The 15,516-nt window shown below is 46.1% G+C and overlaps 1 protein-coding gene and 1 non-coding gene across 11 annotated transcripts in view; both read left to right on the forward strand.

Annotated features, from left to right (window-relative positions):
• Positions 1–15,516, forward strand: part of LOC129028685 (zinc finger protein 705A-like) — a 66,568-nt gene that overhangs the window by 2,073 nt on the left and 48,979 nt on the right. For 5 of the 10 annotated variants that reach the window (XM_054474330.1, XM_054474332.2, XM_063653249.1 and 2 more), the window contains exons 2-3: positions 12,874–12,916; positions 14,365–14,399. The gene's annotated coding sequence lies outside the window, so the exon portion shown is untranslated. Of the gene's footprint in view, positions 1–7,179; positions 7,297–12,873; positions 12,917–14,364; positions 14,400–15,516 lie in introns of all 10 variants that reach the window. The other 5 variants (XM_054474335.2, XM_063653251.1, XM_054474333.1 and 2 more) reach the window with 2 other exon arrangements.
• LOC129028721 (small nucleolar RNA SNORD109A) lies at positions 13,857–13,923 on the forward strand. Its single transcript, XR_008499447.1, has one exon. It is a non-coding gene; the product is annotated as a small nucleolar RNA SNORD109A (small nucleolar RNA).

Here is a 15,516-nt window from a genome sequence, read left to right on the forward strand (position 1 = left end):
CTACCTGGGAGGATGAGGCGGGAAAATTGCTTGAACTCGGGAGGCAGAGGTTGTAATGAGCCGAGATCGCGCCACTGCACTCCAGCCTGGGTGATGGAGCTAGATCCTGTTTCAAAAAACAGAAAGAAGACCACACGTCCTAGCCGGCGAGGCCACTCTGTACTCAGGCCCGGCAGCTGTGGCTGCAGCACAGGCGCTCACCCTGCGGCATTGGCCCCTTCAGTGGTTGGTGTTGACCCTCCACGGGGGGGCTGGGTGGGGTGTGTTCAGTCCCATCTGGGTGGACTGAGTATTGGGGATGGGAGAGTGTTTAAGGAGGTGGCTGTTACAGACTCCAGCATCGGGACACGGGGCCGTGGGTCATGCCCGCATCCGTGGGGGCTGTGAGACAGCCGTCCAGAAGCTTCTGCCTCCGGGCCAGGAGGACACCCCGGAGAGCCCCAGGAGGCTCGTTCTGGAATTTAGGGATCAGCCTCGATGAACCTGACCAGGCGGCGGTTGATGGGTTAATTCATTTCATCAATCACACATCACTCATGGTTTCTTAGCAGAAGGAAGTGACCAAGCCAATCAATGGCTCACCTGGAAGAGAGAAGGAGGGAGAAGGTGGGGATTCTGCAGAGGGAAGGCTGGTGGTGGCGCCCACCTTCGACGGTCGCGCCCTGATGCTGCATGGCTTAAACGGTGCCACCCGGAGATTGGTGGGTGGGATTGGGCCTCTGGGGGCCCCCGGCTGTGGAGAGGGCAAGGCAGGGACGCCTAGAAAGAAAAGCAACCTGGACGCAGGCCCCACCTCCCTCCAGGCAGCCCCACAGGCTAGAGGGCCACCGTGTCAGGAGGGATAGCCTAGATGGAGAGCAGGCGAGTGGCCCTGTGCCCAGGAGTGTGCCTTGCCCAGCCTGGAGGCCCGCAAGGATGAGAAGCAGTGTGTGCCCAGGATGTCACGTGGGCACCACAGACAGAAGTGGAGCCGGGGGAGAGAAGTCCCGGGATGCACCAGGCACTCGTGCAAACCAAGTGCTGAGCAGACAGCAGCCTGGGAGAGAAGGGGGCTGCCCCGAGCGGCTTGGGTGGCCGGGCCTGTGGGAGACCTTGGGTTTGCTGTTAGGAGGAACAGTGAGCGCAGGCCTCTGTCTCCACTTCATGTTTGTCCTCACTGAGGGAGCCGAGCAGATGCCTTTGCCCCTGCAGGTCCCCCACGTCCCCTCGCCCAGGGCGCGCCCCACAGGCCAGGCCACTTTCATAGCTCACCACACAGGCAGAGACTGGAGGGTGCGCAGGACCCTGGGTGACTGCAGACATGGGCACAGAGGGGGCTCTGAGGGTGTCTGGCCGCATCTGAGCAGCTGCCAGATCTCCCCTGGAAACACCGGGGTGTGTGCTCGGTGGGCGCTGTGTGTGTGGGGTGGGCGCTTGGTGAGCGCTGTGTGTGTGGAGTGTGTGCTCAGCAGGCGCCGTGTTTGTGGGGTGGGCGCTCGGCGGGCGCCGTGTGTGTGGGGTGGGCGCTTCGTGGGCGCTGTGTGTGGCACGACCACTGCTTAGGGCCCCCTGGAGCTACGGGGCACACGGCAGAGCCAGCCTCATGTCACCACGTGCTTCCCCCATGTGCAGGGAGGGGTTGGAGGTGTGCGCTTGTCTTGTCCGGAAGCCAGGTGTTGGGACGCGTCCTGACGACGGCGCTGCCCACATCCTAATGGGACACCTGAGGGACATCGGTGGCTGAGCAAGGGGTTCCTCCCGAGCGAGTGTTGGACCGCCATGCCCACATCCTAATGGGGCACCTGAGGGACGTCGGTGGCTGAGTAAGGGGCTTCTCCCGAGCGAGTGTTGGACAGCCATGCCCACATCCTAATGGGGCACCTGAGGGACGTCGGTGGCTGAGTAAGGGGCTTCTCCCGAGCGGGTCTGGAGGCCGTGGAAGCGCAGCGCAGCCTCATAGGGCACCTGCCTATCCTGCCTGGAATTGAGGGGCAATTGGGACTCCCACTGCCCCCACCAAAGCCTGTGCCCCTGATGTCTGTTCAGAGCACGGCTTCCTCCTCGGTGGTCCGCAGAGGCCGCTGGGCCTCGCATGGTCCTTTTTGGGCACCGAGTGTGTATGTTGCGGGAACAGGAGCCCGGCAGAGCCGTCTTGCAGGGCTCAGCAGTGGGGGCCGTGGGGTTGGTGCACCAGGGCAGGAGAGCTGCCCGGCTCCTGCCAGGTGTCGAGAGGGCCTCAGCTCTCCCAGGCACTGTCCCCCATCCCCCTGTCCCCCCATCCAGGGCCGCAGCTGCTCAGCTCTCCCAGGCACCATCCCCTGTCCCCCCATCTCCCCCGTCCCCTCCGTCCCCCCATCTCCCCATCCCCCCGTCCAGGGCCGCAGCAGCTCAGCTCTCCCAGGCACTGTCCCCCGTCCCCCCGTCCAGGGCCGCAGCAGCTCAGCTCTCCCAGGCACTGTCCCCCGTCCCCCCGTCCAGGGCCGCAGCAGCTCAGCTCTCCCAGGCACTGTCCCCCGTCCCCCGTCCCCCCATCCAGGGCCGCAGCAGCCCAGCTCTCCCAGGCACTGTCCTCCGTTCCCCCGTCCAGGCACTGTCCCCCCATCCCCCTGTCCCCCGTCCAGGCACTGTCCCCCGTCCCCCCCGCCCCTGTCCAGGGCCACAGCAGCTGGTATTGAGTGTGACTATGAGCTTTGGCTCTGGGTCCTGAGCGTCCCCTCCCCAAGTTCCCCACGTGGCTTCCCGGTCTGCATCTCCCAGGGTGCGAGTTGGTTTTTGTATTAATAACTGAGGTGTGACACTCGGGCTGTACCCGCTAGCTGTGTAACTCATGCAGCTCAGTGCCTTTAGCTCATCGTGAGGCCGTGTCTCTGTCCGTGCCGTCTAATAGAGGATATTTTCACCCTCACGGCGAGAAGGGATGGATTTGTTTTCCTCGTGAAGTCGGTGACATTTGCTTTTCAGGTTCTGCTTGGTGGCCTCCAGCCTCTTGTCCTCAACGAGGGTTTTGGCAGCTCCCTCTCCGTGGCCTGTGAGTGTCCCCACTCCCTTGTGTGGAAAAGGGCCGGAGCTCTGGGGCTCACAGAGAGGGTGGGCGTGATGTCTTTTTCCTGACGTGGCATCGGGGTGTCTTAACTGCCTGGACACCTGGCTGCGCGGGGTAGCACGGACCCTACAGGCTGCGGCTCAGCCCCCAGCACCCGCCCCACCTTTAATGCTCGGCCCCCAGCACCGGCCCCACCTTTAGCGCCACCCTGGGTCCCCCAGCACCCGCCCCACCTTTAGCGCCACCCTGGGTCCCCACATCCCTGGCTACACACTGTGGCTCCCACAACCCCCTGTTTGGGTTCACGGTCCTCCCGCAGGACTCTCGGAACTGGGGAGTGAGAGTTTGTTCCCTGCTGTTGTAAAGGGCATAACCTGGGGGAAGCCAGGCGGGCAGAAGCCCCCACCCATGTCCAGGGCCCCATGTAGGGTCCGGAGCTTCCCTGCCCTCCCTGGTGCCAGTCCTGACCCTACCATAGCCGAGTGTCTGCGTCGGCACAGGGGCGCGTAGGAAGAAAAGGCGTCCTACTGCTTAGGAGATAGGTACGTCCGGGACCCGGGGCCTTCTCCCCCTCAGTCCACAGGGAAGGTCCCCCGGATGGCGCCTGCCCCTTCCCCCTCCCTACCCAGCTTCTGCATGCACTCCCCGGAGATGGTCCACACGTCCTGCCGCTTTCTGGCAGGGGAGAGCTGAGGCCTGTGTCTCCAGGACGCTGCCTCTCGGGCAGTCTCCAGCCCTCGTGGAGAAAGGCAGGCAGTGTGGCGCGAGCAGGCTGGCCTCAGGCGGGGCCTCTGGGCAGTGTCCCCTCGGGATGTTTGCCGTGCTGGATCTCACACCTGGCTCTGACACGCTGCTGTGTCCCCCGTGTGCCTGTGCCTGGGGTCTCCGTGTGTGTGTCTGTGTACACGCATGTGGTTTTGCTTTCTTGTGGGATGGAAAATCTAACAGTAGTCAGGGCGTGGTCGCTCACACCTGTAATCCCAGCACTTTGGGAGGCTAAGGTAGGTGGATCACTTGAGGTCGGGAGTTTGAGACCAGCCTGGCCAACGTGGCGAAACCTTGTCCCTACCAGAAATATCAAAAATTAGCCGGGCATGGTGGCACATGCCTCTAATCACAGCTACCTGGGAGGCTGAGGTAGGAGAATCACTTGAACCCGGGAGGCGGAGGCTGCAGTAAGCCGAGATCGCGCCACTACACTCCAGCCTGGGTGACAGAGCGAGACTGTCTCAAAACAAAACAAAACAAAATGCAGGCACGGACATTTCAGCGCCCCCTTCCTGTGGATGCTGAGAGGGTTTCCAGAAGAAGGAGAATGTCCCCGTGCTGGTGGCTCATCCAGGTGTGCGGCGGGGCGTGGGCAGAGGAGAGGCGCCGGGCTCCAGTTTTCTCTCCTGTGGATGCGTCGCCCCCCCCCACGGTGGTCCTCTGCGGAAGTCCCCCTGTCCATCCCGTTGGCAGCCGCAGTGGAAGGACAGATGGATGGACGGGCTGTGACCGGGACAGCCCAGTGTGACTCCAGCCCCGGCCGTCGCGGTTGTGGCATTCTCGCTGTCGGGAGGCTGTTCCCGTGGCTCTCGTGGCTGTGGAGGGGTGTGCATGGGGCGGTCCCTGTGGCCAGAACCTGGCGGTGGCGGGTGGAGGACTTGAGCCCCGCTCAGCGGTCAGAGCTGCTGCTTGTTCCCCCACACAGAGGCGTTGGGTGGAGCTGCCTCAGGTATCCCTCCTGGCTGGGGTGCGTGCATCACCCCGAGTCCAGCCCATGCTGAGGAGCCTCGCAGGCAGGGCCCAGCAGCCTATGCTCCAGGCCATTGCTGTCCGTTTCTCCAGAAGGCCCTGCTGGTGGGTGGTCCCAGGAGCGGGGCCTCAGTGGGGGATCCCAGGACAGTGGAGCCTGGGAGGGGCCCCAGTGTTGAGGCGTGGAGGTGCTGTCTGGAACTAGGGGGTGCCCGCGAAGCGGCACGGCGCCCAGTCCCTGTGCTGGAAGAGAGATGAGCTGCGGTGGGGGGTGGGGGACTACGTCTCACAGATCCCTCACCCAGGGCACATGAGGAGATTCCTCCCCAAAACGCCCAGGAAGGAAGTTAAATTTTAATATGGGTCTGGTTTAGAGAAACTAGGTTAGCCATGCGTGGGTGTTTCTGGATGCTTGGGCAGTAAGGAGGGTCGGTAGCTCCAGAAATCCGCTGGCCGCTAAGCAGGGGTGAGGGGCACCGACTGCCGTCCCTTCTTCAGCCACGGCCACTCGGCCACATCAGTGTCTCCGGCCACCTCCCTCGTGTCCAGCATCAACACAGCACTGCACCCCTGACCCAGTCCAGTGGAGAAAACTCGCATCCAAAAATAAACCAGGAGTCAGCCAAAAAATGCGAATTAAAAGCACACCCTGGCCAGGCGCGGTGGCTCACGCCTGTAATCCCAACACTTTGGGAGGCCGAGGCAGGCGGATCACCTGGGGTCAGGAGTTCAAGACCATCCTGGCCAAGATGGTGAAACCCCGTGTCTGCTAAAAATACAAAAATTAGCCAGATGTGGTGGCGGGTGCCTGTAGTCCCAGCTACTCAGGAGGCTGAAGCAGAGAATTGCATGAACCTGGGAGGCAGAGGTTGCAGTGAGCCAAGATCATGCCACTGCACTCCAGCCTGGGCAAAAAAGTGAGACTCTGTCAACAACAACAACAACAAAAAAAGCACACCCCCAGCATGGCTGTGCCCAGAAACACAGAAGTGGGGTCACCACAGCTCACACCTATAATCCCAGCACTTTGGGAGGCCGAGGAGGGAGGACTGTTTGAGCCCAGGAGTTTGAGACCAGCCTAGGCAACATAGCAAGATCCCATCTCTACCAAAAAAAAAAAAATTAGCCAGACATGGGGGTCTCCTGTGGTCCCAGCTACTCAGGAGGCTGAGGCAAGAGGATTGCTTGAGCCTGGGAGATAAGTTACAGTGAGCTGAGATCGTACCACTGTGCTCCAGCCTGGGCGACAGAGCCAGACTCTGTCTCAAAACAAAAACAAAAGCTCACAGAAGCGCTGGGGTGGGTGTGTAGGACTCAGATCCCTGGGAGCGGCAGGTGGAGGATGACTCGGTGCAGCCACTGTGGAGACGGCCTGGAGGCTCCTCAAAGACACACACAGAGCTCCCATCCGACCCAGCAAGACCACTCCCAGCTACGTACCCAGGTGGAGTGGAAACCCACGGCCGCGCAGAAGCCCGTGTGCAAACACAGCCGCAGACTCCAGCAGCCAGACGGTGGCTACAGCCCAGATGGCCGTCAGCAGAGGAGACGTAGCGCGGCCCTCCTTGCACTGGAACACAACCCAGCCACGAAAAGGAAGAAGCTCTGACTCAGGCCACGGCGTGGACGCACCTTGAGGACGCCAGGCTCAATGAGACACGCCAGACACAGAGGACATGCCGTGTGTGATCCCATTTCTATGAAATGTCCAGGGCATGCCCGGCCACAGAGACAGGGAGTTACATGGTGGTTTATTATATATTTTTCATGAAAATAAAATATACAATACTCAAAAAAAAAAGTTAACATATTAACTTCTAATTTATGTATGTCAGGTTGCTATGTTTTTACAATGTTTGTGGTTTATTGATGATGACTCACAACATAAAGACTATGGCATTATGGCTACATGTTCTAATTCTGATATATACATATCCCATCATTCATTAAATTAAATACAAGTATGAGTAGTATGATGTCTGTTTTCTAAAATCTGAGTTTCACCTGGCTCCAGTATGATCATTATATGATGGAGTGCAAGCAACATGTTCATGCCAATTGTTATTGATATGGCTTCCTTGAATATGTAAACAAGACTGATCAATTGAAGGTCTTATTTCTGCATTAAACTACCTGAGATATTATCCAAATTCAAGATGGCTTCCTTGAATATGTAAACAAGAGTGAGCAATTGAAGGTCTTATTTCTGCATTAAACTACCTGAGATATTATCCAAATTCAAGAGAACTGTATAGTTAGTGTTTATTCTGTTTGATGAATAAATGGCCTATAGCCTATCTAATGGATCACTTTTTCCAGTACTAATCATATCTCTTCGTTAAGAAATAGCATGCATAAGCCATATATGCAGGAAGTAATATCTGTCATCTTGATCTACGGTCTTATCCTCCTCCGCTTAGATAGGGATGATTGAGGAAGAGTACTCTTTGGCTTGTTGGCACCAGCACAGCTGACACACCCAGATATCTGTTTGGTCTCCTGTGAACTTTCAACCAAGATTTAAGGATGCCACTCTGGTAGGTGTTTTCAGACAAAGTGAATATATGATTGTGGAGTTCCATGGCTTGTTTCAACAATGAGACCTTATGTTGTCTTGAGGACATGAGACGACATGAAAACTAGACTTGCTGGCCCATATCTTTTCTGGGGTATTCTAGTTTGAGCTTAAGATAAAGAAATATATTTGGGATATAGTGTCTCTCACCTGTTTCTATTAGCTTCTAGAAGACCACTTGTCAATTCTTTCCTCATGATTTAGTGGAAAATATTTTGGCAGTTCCTCAAAAAGTTAAAGATAAAATGACCATATAACCCAACAATTCTGCCCCAAAGTACACACTCGAAGGAATTGAATACAAATGTTCAAATGAATACATGTACGTGAATGTTCATAGCAGCACTATTCACTGGCTGGAGTTCCAGACCAGCCTGGCCAACGTGGCGAGACCCTGTCTCTACTAAAAATAGAAAAATTAGCTGGGCATGGTTTCTCACACTTGTAGTCCCAGCTACTCAGGAGGCTGAGGCACAAGAATCACTTGAACCCAGGAAGCAGAGGCTGCAGTGAGCTGAGGTCACACCACTGCACTCCAGCAAGGGTGACAAAGTGAGATTCTGTCTCAAAAAAAAAAAAAAAGTAAAGGAAGGTATGATGACAATGTCACACAAAACAGTGAATACCAATAAAAAGATAGAAATTATTAAAAAGAACCAAATGAAAATTCTGGAGTTCAAAAGTACAATAACTAAAATTTTAAAATTTATTAGAAGGGCTCAATAGTAGATTTGAACTGGCAGAAGAAACAAGAAGTAAACTTGAAGATAGAACAATAGAGATTATGTTCAAAAGAACAGAAAACATAAAGAATAAAGAAAAACAAAGAGAGTCTCAGAGAATGTGGAACATCATTAAGCATATAAGCATACACATATGGGAGTACCAGACAGGCAGGGGAGATACAAACGATCAGAAAAAATATTCAAAGAAATAATGGCTGAAAACTTCCCATATTTGTGGAAAAACAATAACCTACATATCCAGGAAGCTCAATGAATTCCAATGAGTAAATGCAGAGATTGACGAATGGAAACATCACAGTAAGATTTCTGAAAGTCAAAAACAAGAAGAAAGTCTTGAAAGCAGTGTGAGAAAAATGATTTGTTATTTACAAGGGAACCCCAGGAAGACTAACAGCTGACTTCAGCAGAAGCAATGGAGGCCAGAAGCAAAAGGATAACATATTAAAAATGCTCAAAGAAAAAAGAACCTGTCATCTAAGAATTCTGTACCTGGCAAAGCTGTGTTTCAAAAATGAAGGCAAAATAAAGACTTCCTCAATTAAAAAAAAAAAAGTTGGAGAATCTACTGCTCTCAAAACCCCCTGAAAAGAGTTCTCTAAATACTTAAAGAAGTTATTCAAGCTGAAAGCAAGTGAGCCTAGGCAGTTATTCAAATCAATATAAAGAAGTAAAATGCTTGTAAAGGTAATTATATAAATATAAAAGACAGTAGAAATGTAATTTTCTCTTAAGTGATTTTAAAATAAATTCTATAAAATAATATGTATATAATGTATTTTGGGGTCTATAACATATAAAAGTATAATATATTTGCCAAAGAAGATAGGTGGATGCAAAGCAATACAGGACTAAGGAAATGACTACAGATGGTAGATTAATATTTATTATAATGTCTTTCTTGGCTTATAGCATCAATAAAGGTAATATGTATAATAATACCACAATAGATGGCAAAAAGGGAATAGAGCTATATAGGTGTAACATTTCTGTATAAGACTGAAATTAAGCTAGTGTAAATTAGAAACTTATTTGGGTGAGTTAAGATATATGCAGTAAACCCTAGAGCAACCACTGAAAAAAATTCAAAAAACATAGTGAAAAAAATTATTAAGGAAGTTTAAATGCTACATTATAAAATAATTAGTTAATGAAAAAGAAAGAAGTAAAGAGGAATAGAGGAACAAAAACACATGAGACATACAGGAGAAGAAGAAGAATGACATAATAAACTCAACTATATCAATAATAAAATTACATGTGAATAGAGTAAATATGTAAATTAAAAGGCAGAGATTCCCAGGCTGGATAAAGTCTCCAGGTTTAATATCTCTTTCCCCAAATAAAATGCAGCTTTTTTTTTTCTATGATGTATTTGATCACTGTGCTGGTTTACAAAAGATTTCTAACCTTTCTGAAGTCTTTAAAATCAGTGGCGAAGTGTTCTATCTCATTTCACCCATATCAGAGACTCAAATCCTGAAAAATACCAAGTTGACCTGCCCATTCTTGAGTTCTACTGAATGGTGTATTCCCAGATCACTATGGATATTGCTGTTTACTTAACCAATTACTTTTAGTCAACAAGATTTGAACAATGCTTTTGATTCACACAGCGTGAGACCTAGACTTCCCTCATATTGAAATAGGGGCATTAGCATCCTGGATTCCTGCACCGGCTTTCAAACCTTATGATTCCTGCACTCCGAGAAGGCATGTTATCTGGGCATTGTCCTCTCTGTGATGGGAAAGAACAGTTTTTTCAACAAATGTTGCTAGGACAACTGGATATCTAGATACAAAAGATACTGCATTTATGTTACCAGTTTTCTGTGTCAGTCCATTTTGCTCTGATGTAACAGAATACTGCAGACTGGGTATTTGTAATGGTGGAAATTTATTGGCTCACATTTCTGGAGGCTGGAAAGATCAAGGGGCTGGCATATGATGAGGGCCTTCTCACTGTGTCATCCTATGGTAGAAGGGCAAAGAGAGGATATGGATGGGACAAATATCTTCTTTTATAGGAACCCACCCCTGAAATAACAGCATTAATCCATTGATGAGGGCAGAGCTCTCACAGCCTAATCACCTTTTAAATGTTGCTTTATTAAACACTGTTGCATTGAGGGTTACGTTTCCAACATAGGCTTTTGAAATGAAATGAAAAATTTGACCATTCCCAACTATAGCTTGAAATCTCAATGCTCCTTTCTTAGTATGTGATTGAACATGGATAAGATAATCAGTAACGGTGGATGTAAGAACACTATTAACCAACTTGACTCCACTGGCATATGTAGAACGCAACACCCAACAATAGCAGAATGCACATTATGTTCAAGTGCTTATGAAGCATTATTTTGTATATATGTGTTTTCTCCTTTTTTTGATAAAGTTCGCTAGTAGAGTGCCTGTGTAGTTAATATTTTTTAAAAACCACAGGCTTCTCAATTATTAATTACATCTATGGTTTTTAAAATATTATCTTCATTGATTTCTGCTTTGATCCTTATTCCTTTCTTTCTTTCTTTCTTTCTTTCTTGTACTTAAAACACTTGTATTCCTTTCTTTCTTGTACTTAAAACACTTTTTTAGTGTTTTAAGATGAAAATTGAATTCTTTCATTCATCTACTTTTTCATTTTTAAAAATAACAAAAACATTTAGTGCAATGAATTTTCCTCTAGAACTGCCTTTAAGTGCATATTACAGATTCTCATATGTTGTATATTTTAAAATATATGTAAATATATATTTGCATACAAAAACATTTACATACAAAATATGTATTTACGTATTTAAACATATGTATTTTCTGTTTATATTTTTCCTTTTACTCAGGAGTTAATAGGATATTTTTAAAATTTCTTGGTGAAAGAGCCTTTATGTTATTGTTAGTAAAGTCTATTTTTTTGCATTGTGATCAGATAGTGCAGTTTTTAATATTTCTTGAGTTACTAATTTTTCTTTCCAACCTAATATATAATCAGTTTTTCTGACTATGCCATGGGCACTTAAGAACAATACATATCTTCCATTATCTGTCAAGTTTAATATATAGCCATAAAATCTACACTATTTTTATGTTGCCATTTTTGCCCACTTGATCTGTCTTTTTCTGATAATGGTGTATTATAGTTTTCTATTATGGGATCATCTATGTCTGGTCTCCTTACATCTCATACATCTCATGTAGTTTTTTATTCATAAAGGTGGTTATTATGTTATTTGGTATATAAGTCTCCATAAGGGTCAAATCTTCATGTGTATTATATCTTTTAGCATAAAAAACGTGGCCTTCTTTGTCTTGGTTAACACTGTGGGACTTGAATACATTGTGTAATATAAGAATCACTACTCTTGCATGTGATTGGCATAAAAAAAGATTACTCCTATCTCTTTTTGTTTTCATATGCCTGATATACTTTCGCCCATCCCTTTATTTTCAGTCTTTTAGAATCCATTTGTTTAGATGCATCTCTCATAGAAAACATATTATGTTTAATTTTGTGAGCCTGCTGAAAATATTTTTCTTCTAGTGGGTGTGTGGAGTCCACTCACGTGTGTGTGTGTGTGTGTGTGTGTGTGTGTAGCCATGACTGATATTTATTTTGTTTGTATTTTCTTTATATTTGATACGCTGTTTTGTCACGTTGTAGTCTTTGCTTGCCTATTTATTTATTCATACTTAGGAGAGTTTTTATTTTTGTCGGAGTGTTTACTTTTGTACCTCTCTTAATTCTGTTAGTTCTGTGTTTTCCTAGTTAATCTTTAACTTATGATTTATCGGTTTAGGCGACGTTCTTCAACACTCCCCTATTGCTCATGCAACGTGCTTTCGGTTTTCCTGTTTTTCTTTCCTCCTCCTGTGTTTAGTTGTCTTATTTCTACTTTGTCACAATATAGTGACATTTGTATGCTAGTCTTCTACCCTGGATAAGGAATATACATCTGTCAGGTGGAAGGAATATCATGTTGTATGCTGCTGTCAAATAGATCCTAACATACTTTCATAATCTTTTAAATGATATAATCCAAGTTCACAGTTAACTCCTGACTTTTTATTTCTATCATATTCAGTAGATATATCAGCATTGGCAGCCATCCCACTGAAATATCACTTCACATTTTGCTTAGACCAAAGGGTTCTGAGAAGCTTCTGGAGCTGTCGTGAAAGCCAGTTTCACTAAAGTCAAGTCAGACATCTGCCTGTGCTGCTTTCTGCTATAAAGCTGAATGCAGGAGATACACTGTTAGGAGCATCAGTGTGGTGTGAGGAATGTTTACTCATTGGTAGTAGACTTGTCTGGATCAAGGATAAGCACAAGTATCTGAGATGCTGAGGTGTGGCTGAATGAATGGCCATCTGTTCTATTGCAACGGGATAAATAACACATTCAGAGCAGGCCCAACTGGTGGACTCCTCAATTATCTCACAGTACCACTATCATGTGTCTTTCATTTTTCACATCACAGTGTATTTTCATAAAATCTTTATTGATAGACCACAACTTTAGCATTTCCCATTCAAGATACAACTACTGTGTCACTTGGATGGCTTGGTAGAGAGGAAATTGGCTATTTTCAGAGTAAAGAATTCAAGGAGGAAACAAATTTATAAATGAAATGACGAAGGTGATGAGATCAAGCAATGCTGATGTTTGTAGCAAGGAGTAGAGGGCTGAGATGCCTGTATGATAAGAAATTATAGTGGAACCAATCCTGTGCTGTATTTTTTATTAATTTAGAGCATTCTCTGATCTGATTTATTTTCTATGTGATATTTTGCTGCAGGTTAAAAGCTGAAACAACTTCAAGGAAACTTCAGGGAAAAGAGGTGAGCAGCCGCTTCGGTACTTTTGAAATTCTTTGTGTGTTCTGTGGGCAGTGATGTCAGAACATCAGGGACTGTGAGTTCATTATTTCAGAGGTTTAAAGGAGAATATTCTTTCGGTAGATAAATTTCCCCATGGGTGTCCCTACCTTGTTCAAGGATTCCTTATTATTGTTTCTTCTCTTTGTTTAAATCTCTTTTTGAAATGACCTAAACAACTGTGGAGAATCATTGACATATTTCCTTTTTTCACTGTTCATGATGGGTGAAAATAATCTTGTAGTGAAATTCAGATGTTCTAATATTTTTTTAAAATCTTTACCTGGCACATTCATAACATAGATGTTTCTATACATATTAGTACTGTAATCATACCATATATTATTCTGTTACCTCACTTACTCCTTAAACTTTTAGTTGATTAAAGAGTTTTTATGAAGTTCCCCAATAGATTTTTTTCTTTTTTGAGACATAGTCTCACTCTGTTGCCCAGGCTGGAGTGCAGTGGTGTGATTGTGGCTCACTGCAACCTCCCCCTCCTGGGTTCAAGCAATTTTCCTGCCTCAGCCTCGGATTACAGTAGCTCGGATTACAGGTGCGTGCCACCACGCCCAGCTAATTTTTGTATTTTCAGTAGTGACGGGGTTTCACCATCTTGGCCAGGCTGGTCTTGAACTCCTGACCTCGTGATCCACCCGTTTTGGCCTCTCAAAGTGCTGGGATTACAGGCTTGAGCCACCGTGCCTGGCCAGATTTTAATCTAATTTTATTAGAGCAATTCAGTCATATGTTTTTTCATGCTGTGTATATGAGAGTTCCATTATTCAGATACTAAACAAATGTCTACTGTACATTTACCGTGCTCACTGATGATGCATTAGATAACCATGCACAAAAGAAGCCTGGCTGGGGAAATGCTTATTTGTTGGGAGGGTGCATGTTTGGATCGATGACGAGAATAATTGTCTGAGGATGCTGAGGGACTCATTCCAGATGTCAATCTGAGGTCCAGATGTGCGGCCCTCCAGTAGGACAAATAAGACTCTCAGAGCCTGGCTCTATTTGGGAATCCCTCGGTGACAACATGGTACCCCTGTGAGCATGCCTTTTCCATCTCTCTGAAGAGGGCAGTAGCATCCTGTCTTATGAGTCAGTATGCCCTTTAGTATGCTTAGTGACCCAAGACTTGCTTTAATTGTAGATAGATACTTACATATAGGATATATTTCTTAAGTAACAAATGAAACACTTTAGAAGATTGAATTAAGGGTCAAGCAACTGTGATATGTCTGAAAATCTCATTAATGTTGTGCTGAAAGAAGGAAATATGGCATGCCTCTATTAAATAATGACAGTGGAACCAAGTTTAGTGCTTTTGTTATTTTTACTGCGGAGTATTTTCTAAGATTATGTTTGCTTTTTTTTTCTTTCATGTTTTGCTGTGATACAAGGCCTGGAATCTGATCCTCTGCTTCAGAGAATAGGGGTGAGTAGCTAAACCATTATCTTTTGAAATTCATATGTCATGTGCTGTTTGCTAGGTCTTTAGGTCGTTTTGTACATCTTTTCAGAAGCTTATTGGAGGACATTTTCATGATATGTCCTTTTCCTCATTGAGACCCTCACCATGTCACCTACACTATTGAATCCTTATCATTTCTCTTTTAATTTTAACTCTCTTTTGCTTTTATGGAAAAATGTAGAATTTAAGAGATTTCATATTGGAGCAATATGAAAGGCAATTTGAGAGGCAATATGAAAGGCAATTTCATATTGGAGCAGAATGTATTGTAGTGAAATCCAGGTGTGCCAAAATATTAACAGATTTTCCTCATCTGTTTCATTATTGGGGTTTCAGAATAGAGACTCCATGGTTCATAATATCTTTGTGGTCATACTACATTATATTTCTGCTTCTCATTTAATTATTAAATATTGACTTGAATTAGTCTTTTTCTCATTGTTGCAACAAGGTAAGTTATATAGGAAATTTTCTTCTCTTGATGGCATGTCTGAGATAATCATAGATATAAGACAACTGCCTGGTTTCTAGAATGCATATAATTTTTATTTCTTGATCTGTGTGTGAGTGCTTGCTGTGTTTGCATCATGCAAATACATGAGCTTTACAATTTTAGTGTATGCATTTTTCTACATGTATATTATTCTTCAATAGAAAGTAAAAAAACTTATCAAACTAGTCAAAATATTGGTTAATACATAAAAAAAGTCTCAAGTAGATTGTGTATTACATGGTGCTTATTGATTGACGCCCTCATAATAGATCAAGTGGGTTCTCTCTTTAGAACAGGGCTTTTTAGCAATTCATGTCATGAGTAGTTACTCAAGTATTTTTATTTTCACACATTTATATTTTTTCTATGCATATTCTTAAATTCTCTTATACTTTTTTCTCTGTTATTAAAACATGCTGAACAATCTCAAGTCTTAAAGACTGTAGTATTGTCTCTACATATTCATGTATTTTGGTACTCAATTCTTTATACTTTCTTTGATAGATCACTTGAACTGGCACATGTCTCTTGTTTTGCAGAGAGGGAATTAATGTGATACCTTCATGCTTTTCTATTCTATGTGCTACA

Source organism: Pongo pygmaeus, chromosome 16, assembly GCF_028885625.2.
Source record: "Pongo pygmaeus isolate AG05252 chromosome 16, NHGRI_mPonPyg2-v2.0_pri, whole genome shotgun sequence".
Classification (NCBI taxonomy): Eukaryota; Metazoa; Chordata; class Mammalia; order Primates; family Hominidae; genus Pongo; species Pongo pygmaeus.